Source organism: Bos javanicus, chromosome 12, assembly GCF_032452875.1.
Source record: "Bos javanicus breed banteng chromosome 12, ARS-OSU_banteng_1.0, whole genome shotgun sequence".
In the NCBI taxonomy this organism is placed as follows: domain Eukaryota; kingdom Metazoa; phylum Chordata; class Mammalia; order Artiodactyla; family Bovidae; genus Bos; species Bos javanicus.
Genome location: NC_083879.1, coordinates 78,304,833 through 78,328,324, shown reverse-complemented (window position 1 = coordinate 78,328,324; position 23,492 = coordinate 78,304,833). Strand labels below are relative to the sequence as shown.

General features: G+C 41.8%; 1 protein-coding gene across 1 annotated transcript in view; it reads right to left on the bottom strand.

The window, feature by feature from the left end:
• ITGBL1 (integrin subunit beta like 1) overlaps positions 1-23,492 on the bottom strand; it is a 235,709-nt gene that overhangs the window by 194,787 nt on the left and 17,430 nt on the right. The gene's annotated exons all lie outside the window — the stretch shown is intronic.

Here is a 23,492-nt window from a genome sequence, read left to right as displayed (position 1 = left end):
AAAGTCAGCCACTATTTCCACTGTTTCCCCATCTATTTGCCATGAAGTGATGGGACCAGATGCCATGATCTTAGTTTTCTGAATGTTGAGCTTTAAGCCAACTTTTTCACTCTCCACTTTTACTTTCATCAAGAGGCTCTTTAGTTCTTGCTTTTTGTTTAACTTTTGTTGTTGTTGTTGTTGTGCAGGCTTTTCTCTCATTGCAGCGAGTGGGGGCTACTCTTCATTGTGGTGCTTGGGTTTCCCATCATGGTGACTTCTCTTGCCGTGGAGCACAGACTCCAGGCACACGGGCTTGGTGGTTGTGGTAAAGGACTTAGTTACTCCACAGCATGTGGGATCTTCCCAGACCAGGGATCAAACCCGTGTCCCCTGCATCGGCAGGAGGATTCTTTATCGCTGGACCACCAGGGAAGTCCTGTTCATACCTCTTAAAGAAAACAATTTATAAAGAGATACTGCATGATACATTTTATTGGACTCTCTGCTAGTGCGTTGAAGCTTGCAGGCAATGATCAAAGACAATTCTAACCATGATCAACCAAATAAAGGCGATTTTGAATTCAGTCTTCATCCTGATGGCTTTATCCTGAGAGAGCACCTAGAATGGGAGTACCTAGGGGACTACATTTGGTAGGTGGGATGGCATGGTGGGAGACACCTGTGGCCCACAGGGGCAGCAGGGGATGGCCTCGGGGGATGGAGCAGGGACAGGGAGACCAAGGTCAGCCGATGGCCACACGGAAAGCCAAGCGGAGCCAGCAGCAGAAGGCAGGAATGTGTTTCAGGCACTGAGTTCCATCTGAGAAGCAAACTAGGGCACAGAGACCCCCAAGTCCTGAGTCACATCCTGTTTCTTCTCTTTTTCCCCAATTACTGTAATGAAAGCATGTCAAACACATAGAAATTTCTTCCTTTTTCAAGGCCATCCATTATGATCCCTCTGGGGGCAGCTGATTACAAAAAGTAAAATCAATTGCTAAAGTCTATTTACAGGCAATTCACATTAAGAGGATGGAAGCAACATGCGAAATTTCTTGTCCGAGCCAGAAGCGGCAACTTTTGACCACTGTCCTTGTTCTTGCTGATCTAATTTCAAAACTGAGGGAGGGCATTTTACAGTGAAAGTCACAGAGAAAATATGAACACAAAGAACATAAAGAAAAGAACATTTTCTTGCGAGAAAACGGTCTGCTTTCTTTCTCCAGATAAATCCGTTAAAACCTGTATAACCTTCCATGGTAAAGCAAATTACTGTAGCCTTCTACACTGTTGATTCAACAAATTTTGTAACAAGTACCTCTGTGTAATTCTACATGCAAAGATCTGAGGTAGGAGTTGATAGAGTTAATAGGAATTAAAGTAAGAACCAATATGTCATGTAGAAGTCATACAGTATAACAAAAGGATATGGAGTAAACACAGATGAAGTCTGAAATTCTTTTTTGCAAATAAGCAGGATATGACTAGTATGTGATTAAAGTCACAATGCAAAAACAAAGCAAGACTGTCATGCCCAACTCTTTGCGACCCCATGGACTGCAGCCCACTAGGATCCTCTGTCCATGGGATTCTCCAGGCAAGGATACTGGAATGGGTTGCCATTTCCTTCTCCAGGGGATCTTCCCAACCCAGGGATTGAACCCGGGTCTTCTGCACTGTGGGCAGATTCTTTACCGACTGAGCTATGAGGGAAGCACTTTTCTTTCTTTTCTCAGTATGTGATTAAAGACACAATGCAAAAACAAAGCAAGACTGTCCTGGTAATGAACATTTGGGAACCAGGAGGCCATTTACACTAGTAGGCTGGAGGCGGCCCCACTGGCAGGTTAATCAGCTGCCAGGTATACCACAACCGTGCACGCAAATATCCATCTGAACAAATGATTGGGACCATCTGTATATATTTTAAATTCAAAGACATTTCCCATCTTGTAAACTAATCCCTTTTTTCAACTGCAGTAACATTTGTTTATAACATTAGGTACATTTCAAGTGTACAACATTATAATTCAACTTCTGTATACACTGCAGTGTGATCATCACCAAAACTCTAGCTTTCAGCCATCATAACTTTTTGTTTTATTGAAGCAGGGTTGATTTACAACGTTTCGCCAATCTCTGCTGACAGCAAAGTGACTCAGTTTTACACAACTAGTTTTTTTCCATTATGGTTTATCCCAGGATATTGGATATAGCTGCCTGTGCTATACAGTAGGACTTTGTTGTTCACCCATTATATACAACAGTTTGTATCTACCAAGCCTAAATTACCAGTTCAAGCCTCTCCCTGTCCCCATTGCCCTTGGCAACCACAAGTCAGTTCTCCATGTCTGTAAGTCTGCTTCTGTTTTGCAGATAACTTCATTTGTGCCCTATTTTAGATTTCACATATCAGTGATATCATACAGTATTTGCCTTTCTCCTTCTAATTTACTTAGTATGATAATCTCTGGTTGCATCCATGCTGCTGCAAATGGCATTATTTTGTTGTTTTTATGGCTAAGTAGTATTCTGTTGTGTATATGTACCATATCTTCTTTATCCATTCACCTGTCAATGGACATTTAGGTTGCTTCCTTGTCTTGGTTATTGAGAACAGTGCTGCTATGAGCATAGGGCTGATGTATCTTTTTGAATTATAGTTTCATCTGGTTATATGCCCAGGAGTGGGATTGCTGGATCATGTGGGAGTTCTATTTAGTTTTCTTGAGGATCCTCCACACTGATGTCCATAGTGGCTGCACCAACTTACAGTCCCACCAACAGTGTCAGAGGGGACCCTTTTCTCCACACTCTCTCCAGCATCTGTTATTTGGAGACTTTTAATGATGGCCATTCTGACAGGTATGAGGTGGGACCTCACTGTTGTTTTGATTTGCGTGTTTCTAATAATTTGTGATGTTGAGCATATTTTCATGTGCTCACTGGCCATCTGTATGTCTTCTTTGGAGAAAGGTCTATTAAGGTCTTCTGCTCATTTTTCAATTGGGTTGTTTGTTTTCTGGCTGTTGAGTGGTATGATCTGTTTCTGTATTTTGGAGATTAAGCCCTTGTTCGTGGCATCATCTGTAAATAATTTCTCCCATTCCACAGGTTGTCTTTTCATTTTTTATATTTACTTTGCATTGCAAAAGCTTATGAGTTTGATTAGGTCCCATTTATTTATTTTCATTTTTATTTCCATTAACTGGAGAGACTGACCTAAGAGAATGTTTTGCCTATGCTTTCTTCTAGGAATTTTACAATCACTATAACTCCTTTATTTTTGTAAAATCCTAAAGGCTTGATGAGTCAAAATTACTTGATTCTTTTATTTCTGTAAAACCCTAAATGAATCTCACTAAACATCTCACTGTAGATCTCTAGACATAAGTCAATGCAAACACCAGCCCTTCCCAAATGACCTGGGGAAGCATAACAATTCATAAAGGTGTTTCACAGGTATGAAATGATATACAAAAGGATGATTATAATATATATCTCTATAGAAATGTATGCCTCATATTTCCACCTTTGGCCACACCATTACAAATTATTTCAACAGTCTTGATTTTGCATCATATTTGAGAAATTAAAAAAAAAAAAAGCACTCAGATCTGCAAAGGAAATATGATGACCAGGCTTCACACAAGAGCCTTCCCAGCTGCACATGTGGAAACTAAGGCCAGCCAGCGGAATTTAAAAGGAAATGGAAGTTGAAAGTGGACACAGCTCCCAATGGAAGTCATATGAGGTCTCACACAGAGAACTCTTTTTATTTTTTTGCTATTAAATTAAAAGGAAAAAAGGCACGACAAAAATGTTCAGTGACAGGTCATCTATACTAAATGAGAACATAAATACCAGAAGCACCAAATCATATGACTGAGCGGAAAACTTGACTGAAATCCTACCACAGAACCACATGCTACTACTGGAAAAACATTCCAATCAGAGATTGGCATCAAAATCTCCCCCACCTCTACTGGAACTGTCCAAGTATTAAAGCCTACATAAGGAACACTCATCTTTGAGCAGCATGGAATTTTGTACCTGCCTAAAAAGAAAATATCTATCGGCTGAATTACTCTGAAACAAGAGACAGATGCTATTTCTCTCAAGGACTCCTTAGCATCAGAATCAATTTCCAGATAATTTCTCTAGAGACCACTTGGCTGTCGTCCAAAGGAACAGCCCTTAAGAGGTGCTACAGGGCCACATGGGGCCAGGGACGTGATGTGCTTCCAGCTCAGGAAGAGAAGTACCGGGCCGCTTGGGTCAAGAGCATCTTTGCTCAGGACTTCCATGTGGCCAATTTCAATTAGAAGATACCAAGGGAATCAAAGGTTTTCTTTCCTTTCCAGCTTCATTTTATGACTAGCTTGCTCAATGACATAGAACTTTCAGAGTCTTGATGCCTTCCTGGTTTAAGTGTCTGGGTCCATCTCAACAGGAAAACACAGATACGGCAATTACATGCTTTGGGGATGTCATGTCAGGTAAGCATAAGGGGAAAGCAAATGTCTTCTCCTCATGCCTTAAATAGACATTCCAGAAGCTGGCTCCAGCAACTGCTACCCACGTGACTGAACCCGCTTCCCCAGATTGCTATGCTTTAGACTCCTGACCCATGATTTATCCAATGCAGGGGTGTGGGTTCCATCCCTGGTCTGGGAATTAAGCTTCCACATGCCTTGTAGCCAAAAGCCCAAAAGATAAAACAGAAACGATACTGTAATAAATTCAGTAAAGACTTATCAATGGTCCATATCAAAAATAATAATAATAAAGATAAAATAAATAAAAAATTTTAAAAAGCATGTACCTGAAAGGGATAATGTGAGGAATAAAATGGCCCTCTTATAGGATTTATCATAGTGCCTTTTACATTCATGTAGTGTTAGTCACTCAGTTGTGTCCGACTCTTTGTGACCCAACGGACTGTAGCCTGCCAGGTTCCTTTGTCCATGGGGATTCTCCAGGCAGGAATATTGGACTGGGTTGCCATTTTTTTCTCCAGGGGATCTTCCCCACCCAGGAATCGAACCCAGGTCTTCTGCACCTCAGGCAGATCCTTAACCATCTGAGCCACTAGGGAAACCCATTCACAGTGGTCAATATAGTTATAATAATGAATATGATGTTTATCAGGTAAAGTTAACTTACAGAGCCTAGAAGACCACTTTATCAGACAGCCTCCATTCTAGCTCCCTGCATTCTGTAATGTCAAGTCACCCTCTTTCTTCTCTCACCATGTCAGACCCCCACCAGCTGGGAAGGTGAGCTCCAGGGTCTTTCCCATGGTGGGTGTTGCCCTATGCCATGTTCCTTCAGCTGCCTTGGTTCTCCAGACCCTACCCAAGGTGATCAAGCAGCTCAATAATTCAACTCCCTAGACTGTTAACTCTTGTAGCATAGACCCTGTTTCTTAATTTCTCCATGCTCATCTCTAGGTTTTTAACCTTTGTTCAGGATAGGCAAGAAGCTGCCAACAAAGGATCTTCCCTGGATGAGAGGGAATGACAGAGGAAAGAAACACAGTACCATAGAATTACAACAGGGAGCAACTAGTGATTTGGGAAATAATATCCAGCTTAACAGTCTTTGGGTTCCCCGGTTGGCACTAGGGGTAAAGAACCTGCCTGTAATGCAGGAGACCTGGGTTAGATCAGGAAGATCTCCTGGAGAAGGAAATGGCAACCCACTCCAGAATTCTTGCCTAAAAAAGTCCATGGACAGAGGAGACTAATGGGCTACAGCCCATGGGATCAGAAAGAGCTGGACACGACTGAGTGACTGAGGACACATTACAGTAGTCTTTAACGTATGTGTCCACAGCCACTGTGATGAAAACAACAGAGAGAAGAGGTTGAGGATGCAATAATAAAAGGATGCAAGGTTCCCAGGGAAAATCAAATGCCACTGATACTAACTACTGACACTGGAAAACCCAATAAAATGAGAAGAGGAAAGACTTAAAAATGGATGTGTTTTCTCTAGGTTATAACTAATTAGAGCCATTCATTGTGAGCCATTTATCATTCATGCCTAATTCTCATGCAGCAAAAGGACAACTATGCATATCATTAAATATTAAAATTAGGGAAGAGAACCAGAATTTTTTAAGCCTGAAGAAGCTCTGCAGATTAAGTAGGTCAAGCCACCCCTGGTGTGAAGTGGGAGAAGTTAAATGATTTACATGATCACAGAGCTGTGCGCTGACAGAAGGAAGCTCAGCCCCGGTTTCCCGGTTCCCAGCCTTGGACTTGATCCCTGCTGGCCCCCGGCCTCCCTGGGAGCTTATCTACCTTTGGAGTAAGTGGAATTTGATTACAGTGAGAAATTCGATACTGAGTACTATCTGTTGTCTTGCAACAGAAAACGATTTTGAACCTTGGCTTCGATATGTTAATTTTCAGATATCAGTAAATCACTCAAGTAGAAATATTCTATGAAAAAATAGTGACCCTGGAGTAATACAGACAGGAAATATAGATTGAAGGGGAGGGTATCAGCATGTAAACAAGTTGTGGGAACAGGCTGGTGGGGAAATTAAAGAGTATTAAGAAAATCAACATAGGACAATAAAGCTTTTGAAAATACCCCATCCTTTCTTAATGCAGAAAGTGAAAAGTAACTAAAGAGCCTCTGATTAAAGTGAAAGAGGAGAGTGAAAAAGCTGGCTTAAAACTCAACAATCAAAAAACAAAGATCATGGCATCTGGTCCCATCACGTCATGGCAAATAGATGGGGAAACAATGGGAACAGTGACAGACTTTATTTCCTTGGGCTCCCAAATCACTGTGGATGGTGACTGCAGCCATGAAATTAAAAGATGCTTGCTCCTTGGAAGAAAAGCTATGACAAACCTAGACAGCATATTAAGAAGAGAGATTTCACTTTGCTGACAAAGGTCTGTATAGTCAAAGCTACGGTTTTTCCAGTAGTCATGTATGGATGTGAGAGTTGTACCATAAAGAAGGCTGAACGCTAAAGAATTGATGCTTTGGAACTGTGATGTTGGAGAAGACTCTTGAGATTTTTCAATGGAAAGACTAATGCTGAAGTTCCAATACTTTGGCTACCTGATGTGAAGATCCAACTCATTGGAAAAGATCCTGATGCAGGAAAGATTGAGGACAGGAGGAGAAGGGGGCAGCAGAGGATGAGATGGTTGGATGGCATCACCGACTCAATGGACGTGAGTTTGAGCAAATTCCAAGAGATAGTGAAGGACAGAGAAGCCTGGCGTGCTGCGGTCCATGGGGTTGCAAAGAGTCAGACTAAACAACAAGAAATTATGAAATACACACTGTAAGCTATAAGATATTAATTTTTAGCTCAATGAATCCTTTTACTAGAATCCTTGTCTCAAGATAAAGGGAAGCTATGCAGGTTATGTGAACCATGTAAGTTTACACCACCACCACCCCCTACCTTAAATAGAAAATCTTCTTCCTAATTATGTCCCAGACATGCTAACGTGTTAAATTGCCTTACTCATGTCTGACTCTTTGTGACCCCAAGGATTGTAGCCCACCAGGCTCCTCTTTCCATGGGATTCTCCAGGCAAGAACACTAGTGTGGGTTGTCATGCCCTTTTCCAGAGGATCTTCCCGACACAAGGATCAAACCTGAGTCTCCTGTGGCTCCTGCATCGAAGGTTGATTCTTTACCTCTGAGCCACTGGGGAATGTCCCAGACAGATGCCAGGACACCCCCTACATCTCCCCAGTAGCTCTGAGTCAAGATCTTTTCAATCCTCTTCTGCCTCCCTGACTTGGACTCACCCTACATGAGGCAGGCCCCTCCTACAGTATGGTTTGAGAAGTACCAAACACTATCAGCTCGAAAAAACAATTTAATAAACAAAAAAATAAAAGAAAAAACAATTTACCCTCTGTTAATTTCTGCTCCCAGAAGACCCCTATACACAGCACCATGGAGGAAGCAGCACTCCAAAACCAGACTAAGTCCTGAGCATCCTTGAGAGGGTGGCAGGTGGACGAGAGACTCTGGGATGGGAAAAGAAAATCAAGCCTGGGGAAGAGGGATCCATGCTCATGTCAGTTGGGAGAGAGACGGGGCGTCATCCTTGTGGCAGCCGGAAACAAAGGTGGGCTATTTCAAGGTTATGCCAAGAGCAAGCTCAGTCCCTAATATCCTCACCACTTCGGTATCACACATTTGTAAAGAATGGACACCAGGGATTTGGGGCTCAGTCTTCATTCCTGCTACTTACATATTTTGGAGCCTTTTGAAGCCAATGGTCTTTCTAAAACATTAATTTATTGGAAATATAGGGCTGGGAATTGGAAATAACCAGCACCTTTCATATGGTCTTATTCAATTTATGGTTCCCAAGGCACAACTGAGCATTCAAAACCCTCCCTGGCCAATTGGAAATATCTGTCACATTTACACACGACGTTCAGTACTTGTCATGTCACTGCCATCCTTTTCACCTAGTGCGTTTCCGTTTCCTGACATAACGTATCACACGATTGTAATCACGCTGTATGAACCCATATGAAACCACAGAAGAACTTTAAAGCAAAGGAAAAAAAAGCAGTGACAATCACACCAACACCAGTTAGCTTTTCACAGAATTTTTCATATTTGTCTGTATGCGTACATACCCTTCCCACAATTGATAGTAGAGGAGGCAGAACAACAGTAGTTGTGGTTTTTAAAATCTGATTTTACAACCTACGTCCACAGACAAAATCTTCGTACTTATCATTCCAATGACTGCAAATTATCATGTTAATTTACTGTGCTATGATGCAGTTTCTACTATTGGATAAACAATCTGCCGATGACTTTTTGCTTTTATAGGCATCAGTGCAAAATGCATCTTCATGCATATAGCATATTCCTTCCTCTCCTTATTTCCTTAGCACACGTTTCCTTAAAAAAGCTCTAAGATTAGAACTTTATATGTGAGGAAGTGAATATGAGGCATATGTAATATAATAAAAGAAAATCTAGCATAAAATATTAATATAATTATCATATTTATTTGTATAGAAGTGTGTGTATATATATATATGCTGTGCATAGTCGATCAACTGTGTCCTACTCCTTGTGACCCCATGGACTGCAGCCCGCCAGGCTCCTCTGTCCATGGGATTCTCCAGGCCAGAATACTGGCATGGGTTGCCATGCCCTCCTCCAGGGCATTTTCCAACCCAGGGATTGAACCCAGGTCTCCTGCATTGCAGGCAGATTCTTTACCAACTGAGCCACCAGGGAAGCCCATATATATGTGTATATATAGAGAGAAAGAGCTGTATAGTTGCATATTCTGACTGAAGCTTCTACTTTTTAGCCTCTTTCAAATTTTTACTAGAAAATAATATTTATACCTTAAAAAATAGTCATTTCTTAGTTAAGAAATCTAAGAACACTGAGAAATAAGCAAACAGTCACCAAAAGTTCAGTGTTATCATCTGTTTAAAATCCAAAAGCAAATTTCACCTGAAACATGAGCTAATTTTGAGACTTTGACAGAAAGCCACATAAGCTCTCTGGGTTTCAGTTTTCTCAATTAAAACAAAACAGGAATCTCCAAATCCCCTGCTTGCTTTTTGGCTCTCCATTCACATGCATTATTATTTTATGATCATCCAGAATACACACACTGCCGCTAAAGATGCCATCTTATCACAGATAAACACTATGTCAAAAAAAGCCAAAAACAGGCTGAATAGGGGGATATTTAGATAAATGGCACAGATAGGACAAACCTTAATATTTGCTCTTGGGTTAAGTACGAGGACATATAATTAGTTAAAACGTCTGCGTGAATCTAACGTGGCACATCTCTTAAATGGCTCTGAGGTTAGAAACCAGCAACAGATGGCAACAGGCTTTGCACAAAGCCAATTTCTCTGTAACCTTGAAACTCTGAAAGGTCCCCAAAGAAGAAAAATCAGATAGGCTCTTAGCCGAGTTTGTCCTCAAGACAGATGAAGCTAATGGACTCGTGTCAAAGAAAGAAGAGATCGATGTTTCCCCGGCCTCAGTCCCTCAGGTACAAGGACATTTTGCCATCAGGCAAGCAAAATAAATCTCCGGGCGACTGGGAGGACAGATGTGGAAAATATATTGGCAGACTGAACAGGTGACGAAGGCCCAGCTCACAGATCACTCGGGAGAACAGTTGTCGGGTGGTTGAAGCCTGTCCGGAACGCAGATGTCATTTCACACCCACAGAAAGGAGTCACACTGGTCCACATACCCGAATGCGGAATGTACATTTCAATCAAGGACATTCAGGACACAATTTACTGGCAACACTGAGAATCATAATAAACAGGACAGGACACCGGGCATATTAAAGTGATTTAATGGGAAATACTGCAGCCTCATGTTGGTTTGTTTGTTTTTCAAAAAGTCAGTGTCTTGTTAAAGAAAGCCTTCATCAGGATCATCATCCTTCATTATCCTCCCCATCCTTCATGGGGAGGGAGGGTAAAAGCTCAAAAGGCAAGAGTTCCGTTCTTGCTAAGGAAGGAAGCCAGAAAATTAAAACAGCCTTTTCCTTCAAACTACTAGAGGCTTTCTTGGCTTTCCTGGTGGCTCAGCAGTAAAGAATCCACTTGCCAATGCAGGAGACATGGGTTCGATCCCTGGATTGGGAAGATCCCCTGGAGAAGGAAATGGCAACCCACCCCAGTATTCTTGCCTGGAGAATGCCATGGACAGAGGAGCCTGGTGGGCTACAGTCCATGGGGTTGAGAAGAGTCAGACACGACTAAGGGGCTGAACAACAACAAGAGGCTTTCTTAGCTCTAGATGGCACCTCCAATGAGCCAAATTTTGAAGACGCTTAGGATGACATGAAGATTATGGCATCTGGTCCCATCACTTCATGGGAAATAGATGAGGAAACAGTGGAAACAGTGTCAGACTTTATTTTGGGGGGCTCCAAAATCACTGCAGATGGTGATTGCAGCCATGAAATTAAAAGACGCTTACTCCTTGGAAGGAAAGTTATGACCAACCTAGATAGCATATTCAAAAGCAGAGACATTACTTTGCCCACAAAGGTTCGTCTAGTCCAGGCTATGGTTTTTCCTGTGGTCATGTATGGATGTGAGAGTTGGACTGTGAAGAAGGCTGAGCGCCTGTTGGAGAAGACTCTTGAGAGTCCCTTGGACAGCAAGAAAATCCAACCAGTCCATTCTGAAGGAGATCAGTCCTGGGATTTCTTTGGAAGGAATGGTGCTAAAGCTGAAACTCCAGTACTTTGGCCACCTCGTGGAAGAGTTGACTCACTGGAAAAGACTCTGATGCTGGGAGGGATTGGGGGCAGGAGGAGAAGGGGATGACAGAGGATGAGATGGCTGGATGGCATCACTGACTCGATGGACGTGAGTCTGAGTGAACTCCGGGAGTTGGTGATGGACAGGGAGGCCTGGCGTGCTGCGATTCATGGGGTCGCAAAGAGTCGGACACGACTGAGCAATTGAACTGAACTGAACTGAGGATGACATGAAATCTGCTCGTTCAACAAAATCTGTCATTTCCATCTCCCTGCCATCCATTCACCTACTTATTTATTTACTTATTTGTGCATCTACTATGTGCTAAGTAATCTCAGAAACCTTGGGATTCACTCCTAGCAAATGCCTACCTAGAGAGATTATTGTTAAATAATGCTGTTCAATGCATTTATACCCTAGGTAGCTCGACCCATCTCCATTTGACTTTGGAGGATGAAGGGGAGTGGGGAATTTAAGAACTTTTAGAAAAGCAATGCAAAGAGAAAGGAAGAATCAACATTAGGCTTCTGAAATTCAAAGGAGGATTGTACCACAAGACAATACACTCAAAAGCCAGGCTCTTTGAAGAGATTTTCAAAATTCCTTTGGTGGCTACATTTGAACCTATCACCCTCTGGGGCTGCTGAATTAAATCCGGGTGCTTTACAAAATGGATTTCCCAGGAGCACAGAAGGGGAAGGAAAGGAAAAGCTCACCAAGCTCTAAGGGATTCTGGGGAAAGAAAAATAAAGGAGGGATCAGAGAAAAGAAAGCAGAGGAGAGAGATCTGTACAGGGAATTCTGGCTACCCCAGTCTCCTTTCTGACTAACAGAAGTGGCCTTAGGAAATCTAAGCAGGGAATCGGTATCCACTGCAAATTAGAAGGACACCCTAAAAATGGCAATAAAATGTGTCAGCTCCATTGCGCCAAATGGATTTCTGGACTCAAAAAGCAACCCCATTTATTTCCATTTCCCTCATCTCCCAAAATAGCAAAATCACCTCCTAACTGAATAACAGTCAAGCATGACCACAAATACAGCTCAGTATCTGAAGCCGCTGAACTTGACAAAGAAGGTGCTGTTCACAATCCAGATTCTCGCGTAAGAAAATGTTCATCCAGGGGACTCAAGACTTCACCATCCTCTGATTCAGCTGAAAACCAAGAAGAATATTTAAAATCCTCAAAGGGACGTGCAGCAGAAGAAAATGGCCACACGGATGATGGAGAAAAAGTTGTCAGAATCTGTCTGGAGACATGAACCCCCTGCCACCTGATCTCACAATCCCTTCCAATAGTAACAATCCAAATTCAACTGCACAGCTTATCCCTGTTTATATAAACCTTCTCTTGATGAGAAATCCCCAAAGTGGGTTAATTTGGAAGCTGTGAGCTTTATAAGACAAATGGTTGCCATGACCGGGATGCGAAGATGATTTAAGAGGGCGGTCAGAAGGAGACCTTGGCCCCAACCAGCTCTGCCATCTGCTGACCTGGGAGAGGAGAAAACTGCTGAAAAGGAGCCCCACACACTTGATTCCTCCATCTTTCATCAGAGACAGAGAACCAGGCCATTTCCTTAATGACAAAATTCAGACACACTTAACTCACCGTGATTTCCAGAATAAGAAGTTGGAGGTACAGAAGCATTTGAAAGAGTAGAAAAGTCATCAGACCTTCAAAAACTCACTTTATAGAATTTTCAGGCAAACGGTTTGCCCAGAAGCAGAGAGATCTCAGGTGTGCAACACTCCAGTATACCACTTATTAACATGGAGCCAGCGCAAAGAAGAAATCTGAGAGGTCTTTACTAAATGTCAGTAAATGTCTGGCTTTGGGGCAACTCTGATGCGGGGAATACTAAGGGGCTCCTAGTTCATCAACAGAAAAGTGCATCCTTCGGTGATGATTTCTCTAATGACCAAGAAACTCTGCTCCCTCTCTCTGCAAATCTGTCAGACTAAACTCTGAAGCAAGAAGATGAACAGACCCAAGGCTGCCGCTTTTGACTTGGCCTCCATTTGTCAGACTTGGCATATTTTGTCAACACACTGATTTGCAGTTCAGCCTCTTCTCTGTGCTCATTTGCAATGAATGTCTCACCTCTCTGATGCTATCATACCCCAAGGATACAAATCCCTCTCCTTCTTCCAGGCCCTGCTCAAAGGGTACTTCCCAAGTGACAATCCCAGGCAGAATTCAAGGCTTCTCACACTGTGTTTACATTATTTTAACCAGTCTTGGTTTCACTGGTTTCAGGGTTGGACTATTCATTTTTGCCTAAGAGAACCCTGTGCTTAAGTAATAGCTGCCCATTAAGAGTGTCTTAGTGCAGGTGGCTATAACACAACACCATATACCAGGAGCCTCAAATGACACTGTGATTTCTCATAGTTCTGGAGGCTGGGAAGTCCAAGATCAAGGTGCTGGGATATTTGTTTCTTAGGGAGGCTCCTCCTCCTGGCTTACAAACTGCTGTCTTCTCACTACATTCTCGCATGGTGGAGAAGGACAAGAGCTCTGCTGTCTCTTCCTCTTCTTATAAGAGCACTAATCCTATCATGGGGGAACTTGGCATGACCTCATCTAAACCTATGTTGTTGCTGTTCAGACGCTCAGGCGTGTCTGACTCTTTGCAACACCACGGACCACGGCATGACAGGCTCCTCTGTCCTTCACTATCTCCCGGAGTCTGCTCAAATTCATGTTCATTGAGTCCGTGGTGCCATCCAACCATCTCACCCTCCATTGTTCCCCTCTCCTGCCTGCAATCTTTCCCAGCATCAGGGTCTTTTCCCATCAGTCGGCTCTTTGCATCAGGTGGCCAAAGGATTGGAGTTTCAGCTTCAGCATCAGTCCTTTCAATGAATATTCAGGGTTGATTTCCTTTAGGATTGACTGGTTTGATCTCCTTGCTGTCCAAGGGACTTTCAAGAGTCTTCTCCAGCACCATAATTAGAAAACATCAATTCTTTGGCGCTCTGCCTTCTTTATGGTCTAACTGTCCCATCGGTACATGACTACTGGAAAAAACCGAGTCACTTCCCAAAGGTCCTGCTTCCTAATACACATCATATGAGAGGCAGGGAGGGCTTCAACACGTGATGGGGGCGGGGGGAGGATGCACAAACTTTCAGTCTATCACAAAGTTCTGTTACCCTTATTGAATGTTTCCATCGCTGCAAGTAAGCTTGAAACAAAGTCCAAGATGAAGAGCATTTTGTTTTTCACTTATTCTGAAAGCTAGCAATCCTCACACCAGGACCTTTAGTCCACCTCTCAATGGTTTCTATTTTTTCACCAGTGAGTCAGACAAACTGAAGCCATTTTATCAGCATGCATCCGTACTCAGGCGTCCTTTGATGTCAGCGACCTCATCTCTGGCAGTATATTTAGGCTTTTTCCTCTGGCGCAAGAGAGAATACAAGTTTACTAACTCTCTTCCTTCAGAAGCGATCTTACCAAATGTTACTCTAACATTATTTACCTTCACACTTTTCAGACAAGAATCATTCTGTCATTAGATTTGATGGCGTTGACTTGCATTTATAAAGAATTATTCTGCAAACTCTCATTCAACCATGACACTTCATTTAAATGTGATCCAATTTTTGTCAATCCCTGCAATAGGTCATCTTCCATGGTCTCATTTAAGCTTCATAAGAGAGATGATTCTCACTCTTCCAATGAAATAGACTCAGAAGAAGTGAAATAACCTGTTAGGTGTCACACAGCCAAATCAAGACAGACAAGATTCTATCTGGCCAATATTTTTAACCCTGAATTCCATACATATTCATCTATATTATCTGGTTTTTCAAAGCACAGATGGGAAACCAAAATATATTGCCGTGTTAAGTTGCTTCAATCATGTCCAACTTTCTGTGAGCCTGTGGCCTGTAGCCCACCAGGCTCCTCTATCCATGGGATTCTCCAGGCAAGAATAGCGAAGTGGGTTACCATGCCCTATTCCAGGGGATCTTCCCGCCCCAGGGATTGAACCCGCATCTCTTATGTCTCCTGCATTGGCAGGCAGGTTCTTGACTTCTAGTGCCACCTATTTGTACTCCCTATATGCCATGTGCAAACAGATGAGGGGTTCCATAAAAATTTAATGGGTAGGAGTTGTGGAGGGGGGGGTGCAGAAACTATCTTGCAAAGCTGTATATAGTTTATGTCTCAAAAGAAGCAGAATTTTATCCATACTTTGGAATATGATTTTTGCTTGTTGAATGTCTCTAACCTCATTGATTACCCTCTCAAAATCCTGTAAGGCAGATTAATAGTTATTGCTGTTGTCAGAACACAACAGTGCTATTCTCACAAAGTTGAACTGAGAATCCCATGAATAATATATAGGATACCTAGCACAGGGCCTGGGCACACAGTTTATGCTGAGTGAGTAGTACTCTCTATCAAGCTGTCCTATTCTTCAGGTCACAGACAAGAAAGTTATTGGACAGGTTTAGCAGCATTCACATCCTGACACAGCTCACACAAGGCAGAGTTAAGAGTCAGCTCAAGAATGCCGCTGCTGCTGCTGCTAAGTCGCTTCAGTCGTGTCCGACTCTGTGAGACCCCATAGACCGCAGCCCACCAGGCTCTGCCGTCCCTGGGATTCTCCAGACAGGAACACCGGAGTGGATTGCCATTGCCTTCTCCATTGTGTGAAAGTTAAAAGTGAAAGTGAAGTCGCTCAGTCGTGTCCGACTCCTAGCGACCCCATGGACTGCAGCCTACCAGGCTCCTCCATCCATGGGATTTTCTAGGCAAGAGTACTGGAGTGGCTTGCCATTGCCTTCTCCACAGCTCAAGAATACCAGCCTGTGACCTGGAATCTCCTCCCATGTCCATTCCTAAAGCCATCCCTCCCAGTTCTACAACCAGTGGGGGGAAAACAAAGCAGCCATATGTCCTTTACTTACTTAAAAGTAAAGGAATGAACTCTGAAATGTCACTCTTTTAAGTCAAGATATAGAATCAATTAAATGTATATGTCAAGCTAAAAACAGACCCTGATGATGAAAAGATTGAAGACAAGAGGAAAAGGGGTCGGCAGAGGTTGAGAGGTTAGATAGCATCGTTGACTCAATGGACATGCATCTGAGCAAACTCTGGGAGATAGTGAGGGACAAGGAAGCCTGCTGTGCTACAGTCCTTGGGGTTGCAAAGAGTCAGACATGACTGAGTGACGGAACAACAACAACATAAACACTACCTTTAAAAAGAAAATAAAGGGTGAGCAGATTGTTCTGAAAAGACCACGTCTTCCAACTAGACAAGCCACTGTGTATGTGTCTACAGCCTTATACTCCCCCGAATGCCAGTCCAAGGGCTGGTTCCTTGGGTTGAGAGGCAAGACTTGCTTCATCTAAACATCTTTTGGGAAACACAGACATCAGTATCTCCACTTACTGGGGCCCCAATTTCCTCCTCTGTGACCCCTCTCCCATCACAGTGAAGATCCCCTTGGTCTCCTCCTTTGAATCCCAAGATTTCTTTCATTACCACCTCCTAGGCGCCAACCTTTCTGCATGGCTCTATGCTCCTCTCCCTCTGTGCCAACCACACACCGAACACACACCTGGTTAACCTTTCACCTGTCTTCCTCGGCACCGGGTGAGGGAGGGAGGTTAAACCTTCTTTCTGACACTGAATGATCAGCAACAAAATAAAATTCACAAGCTGAGACTGGATATATGTCTACGAGCTCCCTGTATTCCTTTTCTTGAAAAGTAACTGAAACTCTTACTTTAGGCCAGCACTTTGCCAATATATCTGAGCTTGACAATTACCCAGGGCACTGATTAAAGACACACACCTAGAAAATGCATTTCCCTAGAAGACGGCCTTAGGAAGCCAATGACAGAACACATCACAGCTAATTCTGCAGATGGTGACTGCAGCCATGAAATTAAAAGATGCTTGCTCCTTGGAAGAAAAGCTATGACCAACCTAGACAACATATTAAAAAACAGAGACATTACTTGGCAAGCAAAAGTCCATCTAAGTCAAAGCTATGGTTTTTCCAGTAGTCTCGAATGGATGTGAGAGTTGGACCATAAAGAAAGTTGAGAGCTGAAGAACTGATGCTTTTGAACTCTGGTTTTGGAGAAGACTCTTGAGAGTCCCTTGGACTGCAAGGAGATCCAACCAGTCCATCCTAAAGGAAATCAGTCCTGAATATTCATTGGAAGGACTGATGCTAAAGCTAAATCTCCAATACTTTGGCCACCTGATGCAAAGAACACTGGAAAAGACCCTGATGCTGGGAAAGATTAAAGGGAGGAGGAGAAGGCAATGACAGAGGATGAGATTGTCAGATAGCATCACCAACTTGATGGACATGAGTTTGAGCAAGCTCTGAGAGCTGGTGATGGACAGGGAAGCCTGGCATGCTGCAGTCCATAGGATCTCAGAGTCAACTAAGCAACTGAACTGAACTGAATTCTTATGGTCACCAAGCTGACAAAACACAACCAAAGTAATTTAACTATACATCAAATATATTTATTTTAAAAATAATGTTTTTTTGCCATCACAATTAAAAATGCCAATTTTATCCATATTTTCACTGCTAAACTTTCAATAATAACAACCATATTTTTAGAATCGTCCTAATTTTCTTTTCTCAGTGATATTGGTGTAAACCTCCAACACATGCATGCATGCCAAGTCATTTCAGTCAAGTCCAACTCTTTGGGACCCTGTGGATCATAGCCCACCAGGCTCCTCTGTCCATGGGACTCTCCAGGCAAGAATACTGGACTGGGTTGCTATTCCCACATCCAGGGAATCTTCCTGACCCGGGGGTTGAATCCAAGTCCCTTGTGTCTCCTGCATTGGCAGGTGGGTTCTTTACCACTAGCGCCACCTGGGAAGTTTCAAACCTGCAATAGAGGCCTTCTGTTTTAACCAGAGCATTGGTAATGTGACAGGTTAGGGATTATCTTAGGTGACAGTACAAGGACATGTTGTTATCAACAGGCTCCCTGTAATTTCCTGTGCTCCTCTTACGTCTCCCAGCAACCTCCCTGACATGGCTCGAAATTAGCACGAGCAATTTGACAGGATCATAACACCTGCCTTACAGCTATAACCACACATTTCTCTTGTGAAATTTAATGCGCTTGAGTAATATGCTAAATCTGATTTGTTCTCATCTAAGGAAGATATACAAACAAAAAAATAAGACATGTCATCAAAATCACTGGAAAAACCTAGAAGCCATAAAACAAACTCGAGGTTTATGAAGAAATATAATAAAGAAAATTTTATTATAAAGTATTGACCCTAAGAGTGTGTTTTAGTAGTTCTTTACATATTTTTAGATTTTGTTTTACCAGTTGGTTGATGCAATTTAGAAAACATTTTTTAAAAAGGTGACACTTGAAAGGTACAGTATAGTCATATTTTTGTGTAAAACTAACCTAAGTAAAGTGAACAATGCTGGCTGTGTGTTTACTGCCCTCAGACTGCTAAACATGCATTGACTGAATAAATGAATAGTAATGTAGCCACTGAGAATAGCAGTGGCATGAATGATTAAAATTATCATTATTTTACAATATTAAACATGACACTTGAATAGCTTATGAAGTTTTAAAGCTGCAAGGGGTCTAGACTTCTAAAATATGAACCCCATGTTGCAGATTTATATTATTTACCATTTCCTCCGATTCCTCAAATAGCCTTCATATCCCCAGCCACCTCATCTCCTGTTGTTTCTCCAGTAGCTCATCTTTTTGTCTTTATTGCAGTCATATTTTCTCCCTCTGACTCTCTTCTTTTAAAGAGACTTACATAAAAGAAAAACATATTGCATATGTTGATCTATACAGTTTCCATTTCTAGTTCTCTTCATTCTTCAAGTGGACACAGGTTTCCATCTGGTACTGAAGACTGTGAAGGTAAAATCATTTCTCTTGTCCACTGGATGACACGCTATGAAGACTGGTATCTTAAGCTGCCACTGGCTACCATGTGAAGCTTGGAGATGGGGCTGTCCCTGGGGTCCACAACCCACATTTAGATCCTAGTACAATCCCTTGAGCAAGAAATTGAGTTGCACCTGAAGACAGATTCCATCCTGGACCAGTGGCTCTCAAATTTTACTATGTTATCAGGACAACATGATGACCTTGTTTAAGCAGATGGCCAAGCCCCACAGTGAGAGCTTTTGAGCAGGTAAATCTGGGGAGGGGCCTCAGAATCTGCATTTCTAACAAGTTCCCAGTTGAACCACACTTTGAGAACCATTTCCTAAATATTTCAATTAAGTAGGCCAGCAAACTTTTTTTTTTCCTTAAGCATATTTGAGTTGGGTTTTCTATTATTTGGACCCAAGAAAACTGTTCGATCTGATAAACCAATGAGTATCTGAATGACAGGCTTCCCAGGTAGCGCTAGTGGTAAAGAATCCACCTGTCAATTCAGGTGACGCAGGAGACCAGGGTTTGATCCCTGGGTCGGGAAGATCCTCTACAGAAGGGAATAGAAACCCACTCCAGTATTCTTGCCTGGAGATTTCTATGCACAGAAGAACCTGGCGGGCTACAATCCATGGGATCCCAAAGAGTCAGACACAACAGTACATCTGAAAGACATCCCCTTCACTCCATACAAGCCTGAATTATTCCATCTTATTTAAGTATTCATACACTGAAAAGTATATGAAGGGAAGTCATGAAGAAATTATTATACAGAACAACACCAATTTCATAGTATATTCAGGGTTTATTCCTACATCATACTGTGCTACAATTAAATTTCATCACATCTTATAATCAAATATTGGAGGTACACTCAAAAATTATTTAATACTTAGATTTCTTTTTCTTATAATAGGAAGTTCATGATATTTTCATGTGGAATATTATTTTTGATTAATTTAAATGGAAATTATGTGTACATAAGGAATATAATGAAAAAGAAAGATCTTATTTTACTTTGAATATAGTAAAAATAACAAGATTTGTAACTAGCATTTGTTTAACATACAACCTATCATTTTATTTCTCATTCATCTTTCACAATCCTAATGAAATGGTAACCTGTATTTAAAGAGTATAAACACAAATCAAAATACACGTTTCAATAACTAGAAGCTTCTCTGGATGCAATATTGTAGAGAAAATGAGTTGAGCTCAAGAGTATAACTGTTCAGTCTTCTGGCTCCTAACACAATCCATCAGATAATAAACTGGCAATCCAGAAAAACATCTAATTCTGCTTCATTGACTACACTAAAGCCTTTGACTGTATGGATCATAACAAACTGTGGAAAATTCTTAAAGAGATGGGAATACCAAACCACCTTACCTGCCTCCTGAGAAACCTGTATGCAGGTCAAGAAGCAACAGAACCAGACATGGAACAATGGACTGGTTCAAAATTGGGAAAGGAGTAAGTCAAGTCTGTATACTGTCACCTTGCTTATTTAACTTTTATTCAGAGACCATCATGAGAAATGCCGGGCTGGACGAAGCACAAGCTGGAATCAAGATTGGCAGGAGAAATATCAATAGCCTCAGATACAGAGATGACACCACCCTTATGGCAGAAACTGAAGAGGAACTAAAGAGCCTCTTGATGAAGGTGAAAGAGGAAAGTGAAAAAGCTGGCTTAAAACTCAATATTCAAAAAACGAAGATCATGGCATTTGGTCATGTCACTTCATGGCAAAGAGATGGGGAAACAATGGAAACAGTGACAGATTTTATTTTCTTGGGCTTCAAAATCGCTGCAGCCATGAAATTAAAAGACACTGCTCCTTGGAAGAAAAGCTATGACAAACCTAGACGACACATTAAAAAGCAGAGACATTACTTTGCCAACAAAGGTCCATCTAGTCAAACCTATGGTTTTTACAGTAGTCATGTATGGAGGTGAGAGTTGGACCATAAAAAAGTTGAGTGCCGAAGAACTGACGCTTTTGAACTACGGTGTTGGAGAAGACTCTTAAGAGTCCCTTGGATGGCAAGGAGATCAAACCAGTCAATCAAAGGAAATCAGTCCTAAGTATTCATTGGAAGGACTGATGCTGAAGCTGAAGCTCCAATACTTTGGCCACCTGATGCGAAGAACTGACTCATTGGAAAAGACCCTGATGCTGGGAAAAATTGAAGGCAGGAGGAGAAGGGGACGACAGAGGACAAGATGGTTGGAAGACATCACTGACTCAATGGACATGAGTTTGAGCAAACTCCAGGAGATACTGAAGGACAGGGAAGCCTGGCGTGCTGCAGTCCATGGGGTCACAAACAGTTGGACACGACCGAGGGACTGAAAAAAAACACCGCCAACTAACCACATAGTTCTCCATAAATAGCTGGTAACTGAACCAATAAATGGCATAGTGATTACACACATACGACACAATGATCTGTATCTCTAAATTTTATATCTGTATAAGTCTTTAAATATGAAAAGTGAGTGAAGTCACTCAGTTGTGTCTGACTCTTTGTGACCCCATGGACTATAGCCTGCCAGGCTCCTCCATCCATGGGATTTTCCAGGCAAGAATACTGGAGTGGGTTGCCATTGCCTTCTCCTTTTTAAATATGAAAAAGTGGTCCATTTTCAGTTTCAGCTTTTAATGTTGGTGACTAATTTATACCAACTAACTTATTAGAAATACTAATTACACACATTTTTGTCAAAAATATTTATACTCATACTGACTTCCAATAAAACTGTAAGTATTTTGCATTTCAGAATCAATCAAACTTCATGGAGAAATTAGTCCCTAAAGGACCTACAGTTCTTCACTAGAAACAAGAAATACATTCTGCATTAAATTACTGAGCTACATGCATAACAGTGGTGCCAATGACTTTACAATGGTTCACTGACCAACCACTGGGGGCACTGACCTCTCACACAATTTAAAACTGTTTACACTCTTCTTCCTCTTAAACAAATTGAGCTCCATTGTTTAAAATCTGAAGAACAGAAATCTGGATAATACCAAACACACAGACTTATTACAATGCTTTTTAGAAGTTCTCAGGACATAAAAGAAAGTCCCCAAATAGCTCACCCAAAAACCAAACACATCATGCTACATAAAATACTCTTCTAAGGCAGAACAGGTATGAAAATTAAAGACAGTAATTTAATTTAAAAGTAGATAAATGGCTTACTGAACACGTGCATGGAAACAGCCAGCCACTGAGCCTATTTGCTTATGTGGTGACATGGGTCAATAGTTTGGTTTTCATTAAATTGCTGTATTTTACGGCGTTAGGGGGCTTCCCTGGTGGCTCAGTGGTAAAGAATTCACCTGCAATGCAGGAGATGAGGGTTTAATCCCTAGGATGGGAAGGTCCCCTGGAGAAGGAAATGGCACCCCACTCCACTCCTCTTGCTTGGGAAATCCTATGGACAGAGGAGCCTGGCGGGCTACAGTCCAGGGGTCACAAGGTTCAGATGTGACTTAGCGACTAAACCACCACCACCACCACCACCATGGCCTTTGGAGCATGCATTTATACAAAGATCAGCTGGAAGATGCCATAAAACAACAGATTTTATATATTTAAGTACAGTGGAAAGGAACTCTTCCCCTCTGACACACAGAAAAATTATGTTTATAATTAAGGAATTCCTTTTTATGAAAATGATATGAATCCCTTCTTGACTATTAGTTTCTAGATACATTTTTGCTTTTCCTTAAAAATTTTCTCATCCCTTCATAAAAATCCTCAAGATGCCAATATAATCTTCGATGTAATCAACTTAACACGGTTACACTTCAAAAGGAAACATAATGACCCCCAAATTAGATCTAAATATCAGATTGTCACAATCACATCAATCCATTAATTCCACTGAGGAACCACTGTATTCAAATATTTATGTTAAATCCTATGGCTGAGAAAATAATTGCCCTCAGCTCCTCAACTCCCATCTACCTACCCACCTCGCAGAAAAAGCAGAGCGACCTCTCTAGACATTCTTGTGGAGATATTTAACAAATGCTTGTGAAAGTTAATTTCACTGAGGCTCAGAGAAGTTAAGTGACTTTCACAAGGACACACAGTGAACAACAATATTGGAGAAAGAACAAGGAGCTTGCTTTGTTTTTTTAATTCCAATTCCCAGGCATTTTCTAGAGCAGTCTGCCTCTGCATTTCCATCCTGTCCAAACATTCTCACTCAGCTCTCCTAAAGGGCAGATCATTAAATTCAATGAAGGCTTTATTGGGATTCCCAGGTGGCGCAGTGGTAAAGAAT